We start from the raw sequence: 25,582 nt of genomic DNA, 5'->3' as shown, positions 1-25,582 counted from the left end.
GTGCTCAATAAACATAGTAGAGTGTGTGAAAAGACAGACAGGTAGATAAATCGACATAGACCTAGATGTAGTTATAGTTGACTGCTGTTCCATTATAACCATCATCAAATGACTGCCAAGTCAGCACAAAACTTGAAATGATGGCTATAATGGAACAGTAGTAATATCTATATGTGAAGATATCTTGATTTGTATTTGCTATATATATATATATGCACTTTATAACTCCCCAACATCAATTTATTTGATCCACGTGAATGTGTAGGGCAATTATAACAGTAAGGTATTTTAATGTTAAGCCATTTGGAGGCAACCATCCAATATTTTTTTGCTTGAAAAATGCGCATACATAATGTAAAAATAAAAATAAATAAAATTAAAATATACAATATCAACCAACTTTTTTCTCTTGCATTTCATTATTAGCTATTTGAAAAGATACAAAATACAGAGCTACTGATAAAAGGGAGGAAAATACATTTTCACAAAGAATCACTATTCACAGAGCTTAGGAAGATATAGTCATGAAGAGTGTCAGTAACCAAGTTATACAAATATTGTGAAAGACTGCAATAATATGGAAACCACTAAGAGTGAAAAATAATACTATGTTTAATGTAAAGACACATGTAAAGACAAATGAAAATTTATATATTCATATGTATACTGCATATATACATATTTAGTAGTTAATGTTCAATGCTTAAACTAATGCCCATACACAAATATGTTTCAACATAACAATAAATTGTAAGATATTACAAAGATAGTTATGTTGTCAAATAAATATTTGTTGCTGCCTTCTGAGATTTAAAACTACTAAAAAAGAGGTGGAAATATTTGTTTCTTCACTATATGTATGAAGACTCATTATTATAAAAATTAATTGTAAACAAAACTTACATACCTCAATACCCATAATCACGTAAATAAAATACTTTCGCATTATGTTATCCGCTTAAGTAGATGTGATGGAATATCCAAATTAGAGGAATAACAAAAGGAAAATGTCACAGATCTAAGACAATCATGTAATGATAGGTGAATTTGACACTGAAGTGAATCTATCAGAGAAAAATTCCAAAAATTCTCAGAAAACTTGAAACCACGAACAATCACTTAGTAATGAGAGAAATGATATGGCTAACATTCTCAGATTAAAAACCATGAATGACAATTTTGGAAAGTTCTCACTTCTAATATTTCTGAAGCCATTGGGTAAGTGCTATAAAATTTCAATAAATCAATTTAAAATTTGTTTGATAAAATGCTCAAATTCATGACAATTTGCAGCTGATATTCGTTTACTTTTATTTCGGAAAAACATTCAACGAAAGACTGATTTTAATTACAAAACTTAAAAACACAAAAAGGTTATTTTTAAAAAAAAATAGTTGTACTTTATTTTGCTGAGTAAGAATAAATGTGAAAAAGATAAAAAGAAAAAGGAAAAGCAGAAAAATAGCAGATATGAAATGAGAACAAGAATCAGCTGATACAGATTTTAGTGACAGTGAAATTATATTTTTCAATAAGCATTTATTTCTCTTTTATCAAACATAAAGAACTAATAATGTTTGTATATAAAAGAGGTAGTTTATAAATAACGCAATTGGTTTTATAAACATAATGATGATGATGACGATGAAAAGGCGTCAGTAAGACAACAAAATAGAAACTTAAGACAGTTAAATAACAAGTTTGAACCTGTAATACACAATTTTAAAGAGGTCTTATTTCTAAGTTTTTGCGTTCAAAATATGAAAATGCAAACTTGCACATATTTTGTTGTGCATACATGCATGTGCACACAGACACACACACACACAAATGCACACATGCACACACACACACACAACCATTTACACAAACAGAGATATTCATTTGTAACTTTTAAACAATATAACCAAAAATACTTTAATTTTAATCTGCTTCGGTTCTATTTAAAATATATGCATTTTTGACAGTCCCTTGAGAGGTTACATGTCAGATCATCAGAAAATTTAGACAAACATTGTAATTGTTTGTCTAAAGTTCAATTTAACTTTATTATACATCTAAACATTTATGATGGATTACTGTAAAAAATAGTAAAAAATTTCAGAATTAATATAATCTTAAAATTTCTAGGTGCAAGCATGGCTGTATGGTAAAAAGTTTGCTTCCCAACTACATGGTTCTGGGTTCAATCTCACTGCATAGTACCTTGGGCAAGTCTTCTATAGCCCTGGTCCAACCAAAGCTTTGTTAGTGTAGGTATGGCTGTGTGGTAAGAAGCTTGCCATACCTGGGCTCAATCCCACTGCGTGGCACCTTGGGCAAGTGTCTTCTACTATAGCTTTGGGCTGGCCAAAGCCTCGAGAGTGGATTTGGAAGACGGAAACTGAAAGCTCGTTGTTTGTTTGTATGTATGTAAGTATGTATGTGTGTATATATGTATGGATGGATGGATGAATGGATGGATGTGACTCTGTGTCTGTCATCCCTCCATTTGACAACCTGTGTTAATGTGTTTATGTTTATGTAACTTAGCAGTTCAGCAAAAGAGATCATTAGAATAAGTACCAGGCTCTAAAAAAATAGTACTGGGGTCAATACGTTTGACTATAAATTCTTCAAGGTGGTGCTCCAGCATGGCCACAGTCTAATGACTGAAACAAGTAAAAGATAAAAAGATATATAGACAGACAGATGTGTGTTGTTGAGTCTTTGCTTTGGCATCATGTGGAAGTTGTAAACAAATATCAACCATCAAGCAAACATCATCCTTTGTTTCCAATATTTTGTGAATATATATCAGGTTATGGTGGAACAGGTGAAGGTTGGTGACAGGAGGGATATTTGGCTGTAGAAAATCCACTTCAATAAATTCCATATCTGACCAATGCTAGCAAGGAAAGGTGAATATTAAAACAATGACGATGTCTTACTGAATCATTATTCTACATTATTTTCCAATCATAATCTGTACCACAGAACAAGGATGTGTTCTTTGGCCTCAGACTAGCTCTGATTGAAGAGTCCTTTGGTCAGAGTATTCCATTCTTAAACATCATGCATTCTTGCAGACAGCATGTCTCAAACTACATTATTCAATATTTCACTCTCTTTTTAAGTTGATAGGATGTGATTTCAGAGTAATTTTGGCTGCACTTCCTAGCAAGGTGAGTAACTGAATAAAGGCCCCTTCATTACTAGTTTCTTTCTTTGAATGATTTATGGCTTTTATGAATCTGAAAGTTATAATTATTATTCACTATATATTTCAGTAATTAACCTAGGCTGAACACTACAATCCATTTAACATGAGTATAGTAATAAGAAAAGAAATAAGTAACAATAACCTGTTATATATACAGTATAAAACCTAGACAGCAAAAATGAAGTGAAAAAGCAACTAGGTATTAGAGACATTCCTCAGTGCATGTAAAATAAATGATGAAATGTGACAATAGTGTAAAGTTAATTTCCTCTAATAAGTGACTTACATCACACCTGAAGCATTATTTATGAGGTAACAAAAATAAATAATTGACATGGATGAATTTCGGATGTTTTTCAATGCACTGTAGGAAACAGACAATAAAACTAATTAGATAATGATACCAGAGGAGATCTTCTACTCAAAAGGCTGAAGAAAAAAGTTAAAGAATAAAAGCTTAATTAAATACTAAATCCTCCTTTTCACTTTTCATGACTTACAAGCAGCAAGAAGCATTGGCTTGTGGGTGGCACTGTTAGAGTGAGTGAGTGAGTGAGTGAGTGAGTGTGTGTATTTGTGTGTGTATCTGTGTGTGTGTGAGAGAGAGAGAGAGAGATGTTAAAATGAACTTTAGATTCATATATATGTACATGTTCTTAGAACAGAATCACACTTAACAATGTTCTAGTTGCCAAAACATGAAACTCTTAGCACAGAAATTTACCTAGCATATAGATAGACAGTACGATCTTTCATCACAAGCATTAGTAGCACTTCAAAACTGACAATTGTATTACTACTTCGCAGTGATGAGTGTGGAGGTTCTCCTGCCTTAAGGCATAATAATACCCTAAAAGCATTGTTCTCATCTCAATTCTATCACCACCAACACCACCACTATAGAGTTAACTTTAAATGAATACATGAATCTCCAGTGCTAACTGAAAATAAACTAGAAACATCATTTAACAAATTAATGTAAACCAAGTATTATAAAGTTGACTACTTGATGTGCTTTACATTACTTCTTGTTGCAAATTTTAAGTGAAAATTTATCTTAAATAGTCAAACTTTCTTTTAATGTATTTGATAGATTAATTTTATCAGAAGGCTTTACATTAGAGACCATCTTTATCTATTTGTCATTCATTCAAAAAATGACCATATTCATTACATTCTTATTTCTTTATTGCCCACAAAGGAGCTAAACATAGAGGAGACAAACAAGGACAGACAAAGGGATTAAGTCAATTACATCGACCCCAGTGCGTAACTGGTACTTAATTTATCAACCCCGAAAAGATGACAGGCGAAGTTGACCTCGGTGGAATTTAAACTCAGAACATAACGGCAGACAAAATACCTATTTCTTTACTACACACAAGGGGCCAAACACAGAGAGGACAAACAAGGACAGACAAAGGGATTAAGTCGATTACATCGACCCCAGTGCATAAATGGTACTTATTCAATCGACCCCGAAAGGATGAAAGGATGCAGAATTTGAACTCAGAACATAACAGCAGACGAAATACCGCTAAGCATTTCGTCCAGTGTGCTAACATTTCTGCCAGCTCACTGCCTTCATATTCATTACATTCAGCAGCTATATAAACATAAAACCTGTTCAGTTTATTTTGACAGTGATTAAATGTTATGATGAACAACAAGGAAACAAATAATGAGTAAATTATGTTGTTTTATCTGTTGATATCCAGAACCAAGTAATTGTTTAATTTGTGTCAAAACATCAGATGCATACACTGATCATTTTAAGTAGCCATCTAGTATAAACAACCTATTTGGTAGTTTAGTTCATTAGATTTGATGATGTCATAAACAAAAATATGATCAATTAAAAGATAACTGAAGCCTTTTGTGAAAGGTGAGGAAGGTGCTAAATATTTTATAGTCACAGCTGTGTTCATGATTTTAATAATAAATTCAGAATTAGTACGTGCTTGTGAATTAGCTGTGGTTGAAAAGTGGTTACTTGTGATTTGAAATTCACATTATTTATATAAGCATCAGATATCGTGGATTGCTTCTCTTTCCAGTATTCTTAGCAATCTGCAAGAAGTCATGCTAATATATTCTAACAAGCTGTAAATGACACCACCAAAGTTTTTCCAAATTAAATCATTCGCACATTGTGACAGTTTAGTTCTAACTTTTAAATTATAACAGCCTTCTTTAATTAACCTTCAACTGTTTCTACCTAATGAAGAAAAAAACACAACCACAATGACAACAACAACATCAACAGTGCCAGCCTGCCCATGATGTGATGCAGTACCAGCCTGTCCAATGCCCTGATGCAGTACCAGCCTGCCCTGATATGGTACCAGGCAATGGCTCTCATGGCTTTTGATCCTAACTGATTGACAGTGTTATAATGTACATTGTTCTGTCTTGGTATAAAGGACGGGCTACAGCAAATAATCTGCTTAATACCACAGATTTGCTTGTCAGTTGTTTGATCTTAACAATTTGAGCATGTCCCTTAGTGGATGACGAAGTAGTTGGGGAGCAGCATAGCCATGTGTTGAGAGGAATTCTTCAGGGTTTGAATAAATCACCTCTGGAAACATGGGTGTTTTGTTCATCATCCTTAATACAAATCTTATTCTGGGACCTTTTGAGCAGGATGGGCAATTCGACCTGAAGATAATTTTAACTGGGCCCCACCTGCAAGGTCATGCACTGTTTATCTTGATGTGAGATCACCATGTCACATACATATGGTTGTGATGCATGTGCCTGGTATACCCTTATCAGATAGGTAGTCATGATGGGTATATTGGCTACGTAAATTTGTACCTCAATGTCACTTTGATGGCATACACTGCTCTCTCACTCAATAATAATAATAATAATTATTTACAATTGATGGATATTTATTCTCATCTTCTTTGTTGTTAACATGTTTCAGCTGATATACCCTACAGCCTTCATCAGTGTCTTGGGGAAATTTCGAACCTGAGTTCTCATTCATAAGGTATTTTTCGATGTTGCTATTATTATTATTATTGTTATTATTATTATTATTCAGGTCACTGCCTGGAATCGAACTCAGAATCTATAACTATGTTATTATGAAACTGTAAAGTCCAAATAGATAAAAGTATGTCTACACAAGTGTCCTGAAATTGTGTTTAGTCACAACAATATAATTTCGTGTCTTTTACACTTACCTATCTGCATAGCTGCTGAATTAATTACAATAAAAATAGAGTATCACAATGGTAAGTGTAGAATTAACTACAGTTCAAATTCAGTCACAGCTGAGAAGGTCTTGGCAAAATTTCAGCTAAGAGGAAGGCAATCATAAATAGAATCTGTGTCTGGCCAAGAAAATGTCAACATTAAAGACACCTTATACATCAAGCTATCATGAAAACTCTTCACCATTATGAATACAGCAATATAACTAATTCTACCAACAACAATCTACAAATGTGTCTCAATGACTTCAAATTTGGTTTTATAGTTTCTGTTTATATTATAATATTTGATCAAATTAATATCTTTGCAAATTTCTTTAAAACTACCCTACTTACCAGTATTAAACATTTGAATTTATCTTTATAATTTTGTCTACCAAGAAGCATATCTGCATGTTAAAAGGGCCCTTTAAAATATATATGCAAAATATGGAAATGATAAAATCCTGTTTCCTTTATGCGATAAAACAAAAGCAAAATTTGACAAAATCAGGAGTCAATTTGAAAGTGTGAAGTCCAAATAACTAAAAATATGTCAACTCAAAGGATCCCAACACTATGTTCTATTCTTCACAACAACATAGTTTTATGTCTTTACACTAAAATTTACTCCAACAACTAAATTTATAACAACAAAAACAATGTATCACAATGAATTAACTTCACATCAAATTCTGTCACAGCTGAGGGTCTCAGTACAACTACTTGATTTTTCAGTAAAGTTACTAGATTTTAGTTTTGATAGTAATACACACAGCGTTTAGTGTAATGAATTGTCATTAATTTTCAAAAAGAGAGACTGCTTCAAATTAATAGGCTGCATAGGAATTAGTTTCAAATAAAGTAAAAGTGTTTATATATTGAAATCAATTTGAATCCTTCCATGTCTCCTTAAGATTCACTTTTTATTTTTCATTCAAAATGAAGAGCTTCTAATTCTCTTTCTTAAATAGACAAAAGGAATACTATAAGAAATTGCAAGTGAAATTTTACAAATCCCAAACTGATATACCCTTAATATTAGTTCTCAATAACTATTACACAGTAATACTTACAATATGATCTGTTTTATTTTATTTTATTTTATTTTATTTTATTTTTTGTTTGATTGGGCAAGATAAAGATAAATATCTAAAGATAAACAGAGTAAATCAGAAAGAAAAAAAAGCATACATTCACTATATAAATCAAAAAGCATAATTTGTTAGTTTCCATAAAGTTATAGGTCAATAAATTGATTTCTTCTTTTATTTATCAACCTTGAAAGAATTGTAAAAAGACACATTAAAATGAAAGGGAGAAAAGAAGAAATCTATGTGTGAAGACATATCATGGCAGCTGTATTAAAACTGCAAATACAACCCCCAATGGCCTGGTGTGCTAAGAAGACAGAATTAAAGAAACTTTGATATAAAGTACATTACCCCAAAGCAATTTAGTGACATAGGTGTTGTCTAGAATAAGTTAAATACAATAAATGTATTACTTGCTGTATTGATGACTTCCAATATCCCCTCAACAAAAGGGAAAAACCATGATGCAAAACAATAAATAGAATACACTAGTATTAAAGAAACTCAAAATAGATGCCTACAGCATAGAATGATCTGCATCACAATTCCAATTTTGAACTGTGAGCTGGATTACATATATATAATACATAAATATATATATGTGTAAAAATGTTTAATGTACAGTAATCCCTCGACTATCACAGGTATTACATTGCAAAACATCCCACAGAAATAATTAAAATCTAAAGAAATATAAATACTTATTGGCCGCAGAAACCCAGATATACTGAGGAGTCTGCAATATAAATTTACATATATTAGCCTGAAAAATTTGTGACATCCTGAGTGCATGATAGGTGAACCACAATATGGCAAGCAATTACTGTATATGTGAGTGCAACATTTTGCAAGAGCCTCAAGTTTTCTACCATGATAGAATATAAGCGGTAGTCTTGGAAGAAAGAGAGACTGTGAATGATTCATTACATCCTTCTCACAGTGTTGTGTATCTTATTCAGAGAGAGACAAATAAATCTGTCCCAAATACTTGGTTGATGCATTTTTGTATTGACCCAGGAAGGTGAAAAACAAAGCTGATGTTAGTGAGATTTGAACTCAAAAGGCAAAGAATCTGAAGAAATCAAATACTTTGAGGGTATTTGCTGATATTCAAATGAGTTTTCCAATTGACCACCTTATATGTATATATAAACACATACATATACATGCATTTTGCATTTCCATGCAATAACACAAAATGCTCAATATGCAACTGTTTTAGAAGTGTGTAGATACTGTTATAATTGAATCGTACACTGGTGAAGTATATTATTTTCTCATACCTAATGACTTTGTGTGATTGGTGTTAGTCAGTCATACAGATTGGTGGGTCAACTGCACTAAGGTGTTAAATGTTAGTTTATCAACAGATATTTACGTATGTGTGTATGCATGGGTGTGATTGGGAGAAAGAGAAAGAGAGAAAGAAAGAGAGAGATAAAACTAATACAACTACAGAAGATCTTCAACTAATATATTTAGTAAGCTTTATTCCTTAATATTGTCTCAAATACCCTTGCCAGCTGCTGCAAGACGTTTGGCCAATTTTCCAGAAAATGTGTGAGTTTAATGCTGGAATCTATCTGTCTCTGACACAAAAACAAAAACTCTTTAAGTAAAACATAGAGTGAAAAACAATAATTCCTTCAACAGATGGCACCCATCATGATACATTTAATTAAACTAATGTCAGTCTGTTGTCACTATATTATAAGCATGTGCAAAATTATATTTTAAAAGATATGTTTATCCCTTATAGGATTATAACCACTAATTCTAAAACAAAAAAAAATAATAATTTTAAAGCAGAGTGAAAACTAATGATGGTGCAAAAACTCTAGGCTTAAATCAAAAACAAAGACTCTGATTTTAACTGCCCATGACCAAGGCCTCATCACAAAACAGAAATTAGACAAATCTACATACATATAGATACATACATATATGTATGTATATATATATATATATATATATATATATATATATATACAGTAATCCCTCACCATATCATGGTTCACATATCGGGGTTTATCATTTAAGTGTATGTTGATTCCTCCATGGTGTTCTTTTGCATTTATAATAAAATTAATATATACAAGTTATAAAAAAAATATTAAAAAAATATACAGTACTGCACTGTTTCTACTTTGCAGATTTTCACCTATTGCAGGAGGTTTTGGAACATAACACCTGTGATAGGGATTAGTGTGTGTATGTGTGTGTGAAGACATATGGCTTAGTGGGTTAGTATGTTCAGCTCACAGTCATAAGGTCATGAGTTCAATTCCTGGCAACATATTGTGTCCTTGAGCAAGACACTTTATTTCATATAACTCCAGTCCACTCAGCTGACAAAAATGAATAGTACCTGTATTTCTAAGGGCTAGCCTTTCCCCACTCTGTGTCGTGCTGAATCTCCTTGAGAACTACGTTAAAGGTACATGTGCTTGTGATAGCCAATATTCAAAATGGAGCAGCATAAAAGGGGCATAAGTCAATATAGAATATCATGATGGTAATATTAACAATTTCTGAAAAATATATAAGGTCATCCATCTAGTGAGAAGGGTTTAGTTATGCCAAACTCAATACTTGACTGGTACTATATTTTATAGATCCTACAAGAATGAAAAGTAAAGTTCACCTTGGTGGGATTTTAACTAAGAACATGAAGACTCAGAAGAAATACTGTAAGGCATTTCGTCTAACAATTCTGTCATCAGATCATTATGGTACTTAGAATGATAATAATAGTAATTAAAACTTCTTTTTTGAGCAGAAACCCAAATTTTCATTGAACCGGAAGATAACAGAGTGAATCAATAACAGTGTTTTAATGGTAATCACATTTTCAATACAACAAAGTGTTACAAGGAAAGAGAATGTGAGAATACTTCAAATTAAGTCTGAAACACTATGAGAATGAAAAAAAAATGCTAACAGATTTTTATGACAGTGGTTTCGGTCTCCCACAGGGATTTACAGAAATTAGGTTGTGTAAGTGCTAATGCGAAATTTTAGCTGCCTTTAACATCTCTGGTGGAGAAATTTAAATTAGCAAAAACCTGCTGCTACACGATGCTAGAGAAGTCAGTAGACATTGTTGTTCATGCAACCCAGTTGAAAATGTTGTAAGGAAGAAAATGAAGCCTAGGAAAATCGTTGCAATGGCAGAGGCCAACCTGGAAATGTAAAAGGTGAGCAGTATGGTGCAGAATATATGAGCTGAACTTCTTGTCAGAATATAAAAAAGGTAGGCAAGATATTGTGATCAAAGTCATTCACCATGTTGGGGAGAAAAAGCATGTGAGTAAATTGGTAATTTGGGTATTCAATGCCTTAATGGCAGACATCTGAGCAAAGGAAGTTAGCGTGAGACATGATACCAAAAATAAAAGAGTCAATTATATTGTGATTACATGATAACACCTGCAGCCAGTATTAATGTTTGGGCTTGAGAGAGACTGTTGATTGACACAAGCACAGAGATTATGCATCTCTGAAGAATAACTAAGTCTTGAGTATTTTTGCTGATATACTAAAACAGTAATGGAACAGTATTAATACACTGAGAATTAACACCAAGTGGTCCTCAGTAATTTCTCGTGTGGGAGCAAGAACAAAAGGAAGCCAAAACTCAGCCTTATGAATGAAGCTAATGACTGGAAAATACAGGCGGATTTGAAGAGGTTGCTGATGTTCTCAATCTATATTGCAATAATGCAATAGTGTTCAGATTTTGAGGTATGAATTGAGTTGCTAAACACAACAATGGGTACATTAAAGAGAAGTCATCATCATCATCATCATCATTTAATGTCCATTGCCCATGCAGACATGGGTTGGACGGTTTGACCGTAGTTGGTAAACTGAGGGGCTGCACCAGACTCCAGTCTGATTTGGCATGGTTTCTCTGGCTGGATACTCTGCCAACCACTCTGAAAGGGTAATGGGTGCTTTCATGTGCCACTGACATGGGTGCCAGTTGCATGACACTGGTATCTGCCATGACTATTATTTTACTTGGCTTAATAGATCTTTCTTCCCAAACACAGCATATTGCCAAAGGTCTCGGTCATTTGTCACTGTTTCATGAGGCCCAGCATGCATATACACACACACACAAACAAACACACATATATAACGTACACACAAACACATAAGCAATGGTAAGTAAATGAGAGGCCTAGTATTTGCACTTCTAAAACTGAAACAATTTACTTAATTTAGAACAAATATTGTGATTTAAATTTAAATACATAAACATTTATAGCCTTTCCCGCACACAATAACTGAAACTAGTAGTATAAAAATCTAATCTTATTCCAAGATTTCACATACATTTGGCTACTACTCAAAATATCTCACAATTTGTTTTGAATATCTAATGACATAGATTGGAACAGAATTTTGAACGCTCAGTATTTACAGTATATTATGGAAAAATGGAAAGAAAACAAAAATGGATTTCCTTTTTTGGTTTTGCAGAGAAAATATATAAAGTTGTACAATAGGGAAGAACATTTTTACATTTAGGTTGTTAGATTTAATCACAGATTAATTCAAAATATTTCATCTAATCTCAACAAATCTTCAATAAACTTCTTCAAGAATGGGTTTGTTAATTATAGAAAAGAATACATTTCTAATTCTTTCTCTTGATAGTTGAAGTTTATTCTTTTACACATTATAGATGTTCATATAACCAGAAAGAACATTATTTGATGAAGGATTAATTTTTTGTGAATGATATTGGTTTTCGAAGAAATAAGAATAATTTACCCAACTATAAAATGCAATATTTGCAGTGGAACAAAAATTTGTGGTTTGTGTATCAAAATTTTCATGCGTATTTATATATATATATATGATTCACATGAAAATACGTAGTTAAATTGCATAGATATTTCCTTACATTTGTTGAGTGAATTCAATTACACATGCAGTACTGATTAAAATTAATAAAACAATAGATATTCTCTATAACAGAATTACATAATCTGTTCAGTCATATCACTGTTACTGATTTTAAGATGAGCAAAATTTCTAGCAAAATTTTAGAACTCTGTGTTTCCAAGAAAATGAACAGGCTGAAATTCAAGCTTTTTAATAACTAACTACATAGCTTAAGTTAGATATTCAAAATGGTTTCGCTTGCTTTTTACTCTTTTACTAGTTTCAGTCATTTGACTGCGACCATGCTGGAGCACCACCTTTAGTCGAGCAAATCGACCCTAGGACTTATTCTTTGTAAGCCTAGTACTTATTCTATCGCATTCTTTTGCCGAACCGCTAAGTTATGGAGACGTAAATACACCAGCATCGGTTGTCAAGCAAAGTTGGGGGGACAAACACAGACACACAAACACACATATATATATACATATATACAACAGGCTTCTTTCAGTTTCTGTCTATCAAATCCACTCATGAGGCCTTGGTCAACCCAAGGCTATAGTAGAAGACATTTGCCCAAGGTGCCACGCAGTGGGACTGAACCCAGAACCATGTGGTTGGTAAGCAAGTTACTTACCACACAGCCATACTTTTGGTAAAGTTACATAACAAAACAAGTGACTGAGAATAAAATTGTTGGATTTTTTTGTTTGTTTTGTTTTTTTCCAGATAAAAAATATAACAGAAAAGTATTGATGCTTTTATGCAAGAGATTCTGATATTTTCATGCAAGATATATGAACTCTGAGCAAGAGAATTCCTCACAGGTTCATGAGGGACTAAGAGTAACTACTTCCTAACTGATATATATATGTATATATATATATATATATATATATATATATATTTACTTATTGAAATATGACAAGTCTTATGGAATGTATTATGCATGAACCAGCTGCTATATCATTACTTCAAAGAATATGAATGTGAATGAAATGGTTTGAGTTGGTTTTATTCAATGATAGACAACAAGGTTTAATAACATAGAAATATCTGCAAAAATATTTCTTCTGATTTGTATTACAAGTAATTTACTTATTTCATCTCTGAAATGCTGTAGATAACTTTAAAATGCATGGAGAATATAAAGAAATTTCCAAAGTACAAGTAAATACTGAAAGGTTATATTATTAAATGCTTGCAAACATAGAAAAATTAATGTAAAATGAATATGATTTAATTTATTTCTTGAGAGCAGGTGAGGAATTTTTATTTTGATATAAGAAAATGTCTTTACTGCATAAATAGGAAAGGTAGTTTATTCTAGTCCATGCATGTAATAGTTGATATCCCCATTGTGGTGGTGCTGCTGAGAGTAGCAGATCTAATTATGCCATAGTACCAGAATTTATACTATCAAGGAATGTATTTTTTTATATCTATAATTCTAAACTGACGTAATATCAATATTTCAGCACCTATTTCCTAATGATGATAACAACAACGATGGCAGTTATACCAATAATCCTTTCAGTTATAGACACAAGGTTTGAAACTTGTTGGGAGGAGGTTAATCAATTACATTGACCTCAGTACATGACTGGTACTTATTTTATTGATTCTGAAAGGATGAAAGACAAAGTCAACCATGGTAGCATTTGAACACAAGATGTAAAAACAAAATGATTCTAAGCATTTTGTCTGGTATGCTAACAATTCTGCCATCACACCACTCTTGTTATACCAAAAATGGTAAAGGTTTAGGATGAGAGACAGAGATATAGATAACAACATTAAAGATTTTCTTTTATTAACAATTTTTATAGGCATACCATACAAAGATGTGTGGTTATTTTTAAAGTGGTTGTACTTTTGAAAGTATGTTAATTTTTTCTGAAGTTTGTATGCTTTAAATTGAAAAAAATTCCTTTGCATTCATTTTCTTATCTAAGTATATACATTTAAATCTTAGAAATTCTTTGATGTTGCAATAACCAAATTAATGTTAAAATTTTCAATAATCATATGGTTATTAACATAATAATTATATCACAATTATATCATCTAAATACAAAACCTAATTCAAAAAACTTGAGAGGTTAAAGACAATTGATCTTTTGATTAATTTCTCTGCTATTAAGAATAACCAGTCAAAATTGGATCTTTTCTTGTTAGTGTAGCTAATTGGAAGAATAAGCTAGTTACTTACAAGAGATATTACTTTGGAAGTTAATTTCATTTACTTATTCATAAAATCATTTCTTAACTTGCCTTCTTTTACATTTTGTTTATTTTTTTTATGACAAAATTAGCTGTTGCTACTGTACTAAGGCTAATTGGAACCAAAACAATGTGCTGGAAATAAACAAAAATCTTCTGAAGAAAGGAAATAGAAGCAATGTCTATAAAATTCAAACATTTTTCTTTGAAGCTACTCTTCGGTTTCAGTTAATTAAGTCTTTAGCTGAAACTTTATGAGGACTACTTCTAGTATAATCATTTGATAAGATTTCTAACAGTGGAGCAATATATTATGAGTCAAAGCCTTATATTGGCAAAGCAAGAAACATATGAATATTTTGGAATTAGAACTCATAAAACTAACAAACAAAAGAATGAGTGATCTAAGAACAAGGAAAAAACAGACAAACAAAACTGTGTAAGCCAAATGGCTTAATCAAAAAATCAACTTTTAAAAACTGTCAATGATTCACAAGAATTTTATTAACATATTAGCAGCATCACTCAAAAGATGACATTATTCAAAAACATATTCTTCATATCTCAGAAGATCTATGAATATAATATAACTTAAACATTTCTTTGCTTGCATTCTTTTGATAATAACCCACCTGAGACTGCCCTTCATTCTGTGATATAAATGATCTGTTTTAAAGGGATCTAAATTAAAGATTTCTATCAAACTTTCATATTATGTTCCAAACACCAGAATAATAATGACTAAGTTATCTTATTACAGTGTGGAAAATTTTCAAAGTTTATCCATACAAAGGCAATGTATTTCAATAGAAATATAGTAATAAATGGTTTAAGATGCACGGTATAAAAAAATTATAATGCTAGTTTCTACAAATGGCTCAATATATTTCATTATGTATATCATTCATGGCAACATTCCCTATTTGATACTTAAGCATATAATGGTGCTTCATAGGAACTTCAAGTATATATGGTGCTACTATTATGAAATAGATGTTAATATTCAAAATCACATGGAAAGTGTTTGGCACATGTAAAGTTTTGGAAAAATCACCCATTTCATTACCAACTTGGCTTTATGTTACATTGATTTAGGTGATATAACAAGAACCAAATTTTAATGATTATAGTCCTAGCAACATTGGCAATTTAATACACGAACTATAACACATTATGGAAGTACTGTACTCATGAAAATCTTATTGCAAAGTGGAAATCCAGAAATGAAGAATATTTTCCCATTGAAGTCTATTCTATGTTGATGTTCAGCAACATAGATTTCACATTACAGAACTCCATGATATAGCAAGATTTTCAGGAATTCAGTGCTTCCATAATGCAAGGATTCTGTAATGTATTTGTAACAGACAATTGGAGAAACAAGGGATGCAAAATAAGATAAAACAAAAACGGTAGCAATACTTTTCGAAATGTCTTTAATGAAGAAAATAAAATCCTTATCACAATAGAAAAACTGTAATCCATTCAAAGAGAAAAATTTCCAACTCCTGTTTAACTTCTATAAGAAGTAGTAGTAGTAGCAGCAGTAAGAAAAGGATTTTATATCCATTTTTTGTCTATGCTGACATTTGTTGGACAAATCATGTGGAGGCATTATTTTTTTATATTTTGATGACAGATGCTCTTCTTGCCATCAACACATTTGTTTTTCAGGTAATGTGTTTTTCTTCCAGTGGTCCTCACACATTGAAATTGCTGATGACACTGAATCTATGGGAATTTTGTTTACTGGTGAACATCAACAATGTCACTATTTTTTGTTCAAGTGGTATTAAGGAAGTTGCATAGAAACAGTTTTTATACAGCCACACAAACCCACAGATATGCATATGAGTATACACACAAACATATATATACACGCATACATAACAAAGTTTGATTTCTACAGAGTTCTTTAAAAGATTTCACCTGGATTTTTAATTCCTTTTTCTTTAGTGCTTTTATTCCTCAAATACATTAGAGTGCCTGCAGAGGATTACCTTTCCAATGGAGAAGCTATTCGTTGATACATCATTAAAAGATATACCTTTACCATAAAAAAAAGGAATATCTAAAAACTTTAATAAATAAGACCAACTATTTTCCATGATGTATAATATGGAGGGCCTATCACTTTGATAGAGATAAAGATAATGAAATTTTCCAATGAAAAATCTCTCAAAAGCTAAACTGTTTATGTAACGGTAAAAATCATCTCAAATGTCCACTGGATAACTGATGCTCCAGAAAGAACTTATTGCACAAATATTCAGTAACAACAAAGAATCTTGTGCAATTGGCTTCAAGTTGAGATTATATAATGACATTTCCTTGTTTAAATTTAGAAGAAAAGTAAATTCTTCTGGAGCCTAAAAAGAGAGGTATGATATTAAATAGTTTATAAGTGGTGAACTACTGTATAATGCTGATGAATTAAAATGTAACTTATGCCCTGATGAGACACTGCATATCCTTACATCCAAATCTAACATACTGAATAAAAGAAATGAATTAATGTTAAGATGTTCACACTTATTTTGAAGAACATTAAAATCATTCACTAATAAACTGAGTAATGATCAGTACACCCTAATATAACAAGTTGGATATGTCTTCTAGGCCCAGTACACTTAATATACATAACAGTGTGATAGTATTATTTACTTCAGCACTATTCTTTTACTGAATATTCTAATTTTTATTGCTTTAATTATATTATTATTATTATTGTTGTTTCTATTATTATTTAAATCATAAAACTCTACAATTAGAAAATTTAGTATTCTTAATTATTTTTCCCTTATTTTAAAATTTACATTAATGTATTTTGATTTTTTTAATTAATTTTTAAAACAATTTGTAATTAATTTTGGTCTAATTCTTTTTTTTTACCTTAGGTTATTTTAACCGATTACTTATCTTAAATTTTAAGCTTTAACTATTAATTCCTCTAAGTAAAACAATCTCTCCTAAATAAAATACATTCCTTAGTAAATAAATACTGATTATTTTCTTTGCCTTCCAGTCAAAGCCTATATTCAAAATTCATACTGATCAAATGAAATTCCTTGGTGACCTAAATAATATATATTATACACAACTTTAGCTATATTTGCCTCCTCTATCATTGAGGTCAATAGCAGTTTAACAGTAATCACTAGATCATGCATTCGATTCCTGGACCAGGTGATGCATTATGTTTCTGAACAAAACACTTCATTTCACATTACTCTGTGAATAGCAGAGTGACAGAATCAGTGGTGTGTCAGCAGAAATGACTCACAGTATATAAACATATATCATAATAATAATAATAATAATAATGATAATAATAATAATAATTCGTTAGTTTATTGGCCACAAGGGCTAACAAAAATCAATTAAAACATAAAGGGACAAAACACAGGATGAAAGTTACAAAGGGTTTTGTCCGTTTGAAAAAGTCCATGTACAAAAGCAGGATGACAACGAAAATAAGTAAGAATTAAAACTCCCAATAGGGGGAAGGCATAATAATAATAATAATAATAATAATAAGGATTATTACAAAGTAGCATAGCACTACCTTTAATTCTTTATGAATATATATATATATATATATAAATAGACCTTAGACCTACACATGTTTCTACTTAATGGCAGCAGGTGAGAATATGGACCTTTCCAGGTTGCATAGAGAGTGCTGGAGTCGGTTCACATGCATAGGATCTGTCCAAGGGCAGACCACCACTACACACTAATCTCTGAGTGAGGTGAAAATCCATCAGTTAGCATTATATTATATTTGGTTCTTCATCTAACCAACCCTAAATACACTACTTGCACGATAGTAACACTCATTTACAGCTATCATGTGATGTCAAGGCAAGGAAACAGTAAAATACACTCACATACACTATATATATCTCTCTATATATAAACGGCAGTTTGTCTGTGCGTTTTCTGTGTGTCTGTTTTCTCGTACCCTCACTCCGACCACGGCTTTCAACCGATTCTGATGAAACTTGACACACACATAGCCCAATGTTATAATTCAAAACTAACGCAGCGAAAATTTTGAAAAGTTCCCCCAGTTCTGAAAAAAATCGATAAATTCGACATGGGGTCGAGAATCAGAAACCCAAACCACAGACCGTCTAGGGGACGCAACTCCACCTTTTTTAACTCTCAAAAAAAATTTACCATCATTTTTTTTCCATTTTTTTGCTATTTTTTGGCTATAACTCTCTAAAAATGCTTTATAGTTATTTCCCTTACAAACCTGAGCAACGCCGGGCGATACTGCTAGTATATATATATTCAGGTTTTATCTCTTTTACTTTGTTCAGTCATTAGACTGTGACTATGTCAGGGCACTACCTTGGACAAGTTTTTTAGTCAAATGAATTAACCAAAGTACTTATTTTTTTGAGCCTGGTACTTATTCTATCAGTCTCTTTGCCAAACCACTAGGCTATGAGGGATGTAAACACATCAGTACTTCTTGCTGGGTGGTGATGGAGGACAAACGCAAAGACACACATATTGTGACAGGTTTCTTTCAGTTTCCATCTACCAAATTCACTTACAAGGCTTTGGTTGGCATGAGGCTATAATAGAACGCACTTGCTCAAGATCCCGTGGCATGGGACTGAACCCGGAATTATGTGGATGGGAAGCAAGCTTCTTACCACACAGTCATGCTATTCAGTAGAGTACTTTTCCCAAGGTCCTACATAGGGAGACCAGACCTGAAACCACATGGCTACAAAGCAAACATCATAGCAACAAAGCTTGCTGCACTAATCATATATTTGTAAACCACCAATAGTTGGAAATCTAGATATAGCTTAGTTTACATATTGCAAATTTGCTTTAAAAAAAATTGAGAATTATCTATTTCCTTTCAAAAAGAACTTCTATTTTCAAAGTAAAAATAAGTAATACATTTTAAAATATATACTTTCTCAGAAATTTGAATTCTAACAGAAACCAAATTTCAACCTAACCACCACCAAAAGCTTACAAAAAAAGTTAATTTTGATTGTTGTACAATCATAATCAATACATAGTAATTTAACGTATTCTATTCCTTTATTTGATTATTAGCTTTCTGAATGCAAATATATTGTGTGTTTGAAAATCAGTTCTTTCAAATTTGAGCAGACACTATATATATATATATATATATATATATATATATATATATATATATATGCATATATATATACATATATATATACATATATACATACATATATATATACATATATATACATACATATATATATACACATATATATATACATATATATATACACATATATACATATATATATATATATACATACATATATATATACACATATATATATACACACACATATATATATATATATATATATATATATACATACATATATATATACACATACATATATATATATACATACATATATATATACACATACATATACATATATATATATATATATATATATATACATAAAGAGAGAGAGAGAGAAAGGATATATACATTCATACATATATTTATACACACATGTGCACACACATTAACATGCACATATGCACACAAACACAGATATTCACATCTGTACATATTGACATATATATTTGTGTGTATGAGTACAAATTTTCTTTTTACTACTGTGGAATCAATGAAATGATAAAAAAGTGTTTGATAACTGCGAAATATTTTTTACTATGATTATAGTTCTTAACTTAGATCAGGGAAAATTTTTATTTCCTTTATTTCATTTTAGTTAGTCTATGAGTTTGCATGTGTGTTTATATTTGTATGTGTATGTGTATTAAATATTGCTGATTTGATTATTTATCTTTGTTTCATTTGTACAATTTAACCAGTTTGATACAGACAAAGAACTAGTAACAGTAACACCACTAGTCAATTTCTATCCACATCCCAAACATCCAGTAAACAACCAGTCTGTTGCTGCTAACAAATGTAAGAACAATAGTATCTCCCCTATCAAAGGCAACAAAAACTTAATCGCCTTCAACATTTCTGTCCCCAATTGTAACATCTAAAATAAAAACATTTCTCTGAATGTTGTACAAGAGAATCAAGTTGAATAGAAAATAGTATGAATGCTCATAATGATGGTAGTAAAACAATTCCTTGATGGAGCAAAATAGGAAACATTAATAAACATCTTGAGTTTGCTTAGCATTTCATTCAAAGCATTATTTTATTTAGTTCTAAAGTTAGTACTCAGCTTGTGATTGAAACAACTGAGTTTATTACTGTGAAGAAAGAAAATAAACAGTGTTAGCTAAATGAAAACAAAACTAAATGAAAGAAACAAAAGCATACAATACAGTATAAGAATTTGCTTCTCGTAAAATTTCATGAAATTATTTGAACTTAAGACTAGCAATTAATGTGATTTGCAGTAAATATAAATAATTCTACATGGCTTTACCAACTTCCTTTTATTTCATGTAACTTCTAACCTTTTGTTTGTTTCCTTCTGGCCTTAAATTGATAAAATACATCATAGGTATGAGTGGGTGTTAAGATATTGATTGCAAAGTTAAATGCTAAAACAAGCATCGTCTGTATTGTCTAATTTATATTACTGGCAGAAACTCCAGTCATATATCTTAATTTGTGTTTCTCTGAGAACTTTTAGAATATTCAAAGCAAAGGTTTATATTTATAAGCCTTAAAACATTCAGAGCTCAAGCTATCAGTGATCAGCAGCACTCTATATATATATATATATATATATATACTGCCACAACTATCACACTATGTTCTTAGACAAGGTATTTTATTTTAGTTTTATTAGGCAGACTTAAAATATATCCATCACTTTTCATCATTAATTTAGTGAGCATTTTTAAAGAGTATTAAGCAATAAACATGCATAATTTATTATATTATAAGCACATAGGGAAGGAAATAAGTACAAAAGTACAAAATAATAAAAGAAATATAGACTAAAATGTAGAAATTTAGTTTCAGAATGTTAACATTATTTACCTTGCCTTAGTTTTCTTCTGACTAGATTGGAAAGTTCAGTATGGTATAATTGATGATGCATAGACATGCACAAAGGCTACAGCATCTGCAGAGATTCCTTGATGATGAGAACATATAGTCACTATTTGTTAGATATATCTTCCCTACAAGTTCTCTTTGATGGAACTGCTGTCATGGGTCCAGCAAAAATTAACATAGTTGCCTGGCATTTGAAATGCTGTCAAATGCTTGTTGTTCTCTACCAGTTAAGCAATGCAATATTTAATTATATTACAATTACAACCACTGCTACTAACACCTGTTCTCACTTTATCATTTGAAGAAACCTCCGGTGACTAAAAGCAATACTTACAAAATATAAAATATGTAGACTATATGTCTGGAAACCTTAACTTTTGTGACCAAAATTAAACAAGGGGAATCTAGGAATGTTTGAAAGCTTCCCCAAGGTAATTTAAAAAACTTTGTTTTTATAAAAAGTAAAGCAGAGTACTATTTAAATTCTTCTAGATGACACATTTTGAGTGAAGGGGGCTTGTTGATTATACATTTTCGGGGAAGGGAGAAAATAATAATAATAATAATAATAATCTGTTCTACTATAGGCATGAGGCCTAAAATTTTGGGGAGGGGACTAATCAATTACATCGACCTCAGTGTTTCACTGGTACTTAATTTATCGACCCCTAAAAGGAGGAAAGGCAAAGCTGACCTTGGCAGCATTTGAACCCATAATGTAAAGACAAATGAAATGCTGCTAAGCATTTTGCCCAGCATGCTAATGATTCAGCCAACTCATTACCTTAATAATAGTAGTAGTAGTAGTAGTAGTAATAATAATAATAATAATAATGATAATAATAATAATAATAATAATAATAGAAAATAAATGTTGATTTCCTTTGAATTTAGAGGTAATTAAGAGAATATTACAATTACTGGTGCATGTAACAGAGTTATTAAATTGACTGCTTAGTAACCAAACATTACATCAAGATTTCAATAGCTGGTTAAGAAGAATGTAGATAACATCAATTACTAAGCAATTAGATCATAAGTACTATCTGTAATGGAAAAGTGAATTAAAGCTACCAAAGAATAATTTGAGCAACATCTCGCTATCAGCAGTTATGATACGTAATGTATCTTATTAATATATGTTTCATGAGTCTGAGGAATTTAGTTAGCCTTTTTATGAAAAGACATTCCATTATAACTTTTATCTTTTACTTCTTTTAATCATTAGACATCAGCTACACCTTTAAACCTTTAGTATTTAAACCGACCATATCCAGCCAAAATAATTAATCTGTTTTATGTTCAAACAGACCAGATCCAGGCTCTCACACCTACCCTACAATGTTATTCTACATTAGGTAATTACACCATCAAGGTCTTGAAGATATGAGATAATGCATGATTAATTCAAATCAATATGAATCAAGAGGCATTATGTTTGATTGAATAATCTGAACACTAAAGGGTTAAGTGTTTAGTTGAACTGGCCCCATTATTTTCTTCTAAGTTGAGTACTTATTCTACCAGTTACATTTGCTGAACTGCAAAGTTACAGGGATGTAAACAAGCCAACACCAGTCGTCAAATGGCAGTGATGGACAAACACAAAGACATAGATGTGTGTGTGTGTGTGTGTGTCTGTAGTCAGTAGGCGTAAACACCCACCAGTTATTCACAAGCCATTAGTTGGCCTTGGGTTATAGTAGAAGACACTTGCCCTAGATGCCATGCAGTAGGACTGAACATGAAACTATGTGGTTGTAAAGAGAGCTTCTTAACCACATAACCATGCTTTTAAAGAGAAAAAAACGTTTCCTAAAAGTTTCCAAATTGGACATTGTAACAGTATAGCTCCTTGAACATATAGCCTCCTCAACTTTTCTTTAAGTATGGTTTTCTGCACTTGAACATAATTGTTTAAACCATTCTTTAAAATGCATTAGGATATATGCTGACACTGTTTCTAGCTCTCCATTCATATCAATATCTATCTATACACACACATATATACATATATCACACCCATAAACATATCCTTAGACAAGATACTTTTTAATAGCAATGAATAGGAAATTGATTTAAAATCTGCAATTAGTATCTATCAACAAAACCAAATAAGAAATAAGCTCTAACAACACACAAAGATATCATGGAGAAGTATAGTCAACCTATTAGAAAAAAAAAAAAAAGACATGTTTATCCCAAAACTATGGTATGAAATATTTCAGAACAAAATACTGAAGTACAATACATTTAGTCTATAACACTTGAGAATAAGGTCAACAGTTTCAGATTTGGTTTCAAAAAAAGTATTCATACACTTCAGACAAAGGCACAAAAGATATAAATGAAATTTAAGGTGAAGTCTATTCTAGGTGAATGTCAATATAGAAAAGTTTTTATATTATTAAAGAATATTGATAATTTAATGGTAAAAATGATAAAATAAATCAACAAACTATATATTTCAACCAAAAATTTTTTTTTAAAAAGCAATCAAATTTAGAATTAAATTTACTTTCATATTTATTAAAAGTTCACACATATTTTTGATATAATTAAATTTGGAATGTACTTTTGTTACAAACTTCAACAGTTTTCATCACGTAAATTTCATTTCAGAAGTCTTTTTCATGCTAAATGCATAAATAACCAAAAAGGAAATACTTAAATTTTTATTCATCTTAAAAAGCTCAGCACATTCTTCCTTATAAGCTAAAAGATAAAAACTTAAATTTGACCTTCACATTGATCTGTACATCTTCCATTATCCTCTTCTACTCTAAGAATATAACAAACTTGTTGATTTATTTTTTCTATATTTTTTATATTTTCAATACATTGATTTTCTATCAGGATATTGCACCAATATGATGTCTCTTTATCTTAAAATCTATTGCAAAAAATAACAAAAAAAAAATCATATGATTTTATTGTTTCTCATATAGTACTGTATATTTCTTTATGTATTATATCAAATGGCATTGAAACAGATGAAGAACTGATAAGAGCTCAAACATTTTGATCAAGACTTTGAACTATGATATAACATGAGCAGAAAGAAAAATATATGGCAAAAGCACCTTTAAGTGATAAATAAATACAAATAATGAAATGGGGATACTTTTTAATGGCCTTCACACACACACACATATATGTGTGCACACAGATATATGTGGGTGTAAGCCATTGAAATGTGAACTAAAACCACTTTGCCAAAGTTCACTTATGTGTATATATATAGACTGTACACTATCTATCAATGTATCTCAACACACACACATACACACATAAATAAAACTTGTTGCTGGACAGTAGTTAGATGCAGCAAATATATAGAAGAAACTCTCACACAGATGCATGCATTTATGTACTTACAAGTGTACACTTGTGTGCACAAATATCTGTACACACAAAATGTTCAATTGAAGATCCCCAATGATTTTATCTCTATTCAACAATATCTCTCCTCCTATCAGTGTTAAAAGGCATTTCAAGCCAGTACTCTACAGTTTCAAAATACATATCATACAGATATTCACAAAGTATTTTATAAAACACAAGAAATGCATTGATCATAAAATACAAGTTATGAAATCTTGCCATAATTTAATATTTTCACGTAATAGATCATCAGGGAGTTCTACACACACATTCACACACACTCACACAAACATGCACACACACACACCACACACACACACACACACATACACACACGGGCACGCATGCATGCACACACACACACCTTTTATCTTTTACTTGATTTAGCCATTGAAATGTGGCCATGTAGGGGGACTACCTCAAAAGGTTGTAGATTTCTAAAAGTAAGTGAATATATATATGTCTCTGTGTGAATATGTATATATATACATATATATATATATATATAATATATATATATATATATATATATATGTGTGTGTGTGTGTGGAGGCGC

The 25,582-nt window shown here is 31.1% G+C and overlaps 1 protein-coding gene and 1 long non-coding RNA gene across 13 annotated transcripts in view; both read right to left on the bottom strand.

Moving 5' to 3' along the window:
* Nucleotides 1-25,582, bottom strand: part of LOC115210389 (bone morphogenetic protein 1) — a 2,987,986-nt gene that overhangs the window by 832,119 nt on the left and 2,130,285 nt on the right. The window lies entirely within an intron of this gene.
* On the bottom strand, nucleotides 16,038-21,824 carry LOC118762947. The gene is made up of 2 exons (XR_004998700.1): nucleotides 21,625-21,824; nucleotides 16,038-16,987 (listed from the first exon to the last, which is right to left on the bottom strand). It is a non-coding gene; the product is annotated as an uncharacterized LOC118762947 (long non-coding RNA).

This window comes from Octopus sinensis, linkage group LG4 (assembly GCF_006345805.1).
Source record: "Octopus sinensis linkage group LG4, ASM634580v1, whole genome shotgun sequence".
Taxonomy (NCBI): Eukaryota; Metazoa; Mollusca; class Cephalopoda; order Octopoda; family Octopodidae; genus Octopus; species Octopus sinensis.
This window is presented reverse-complemented; position numbering and strand designations above follow the sequence as displayed.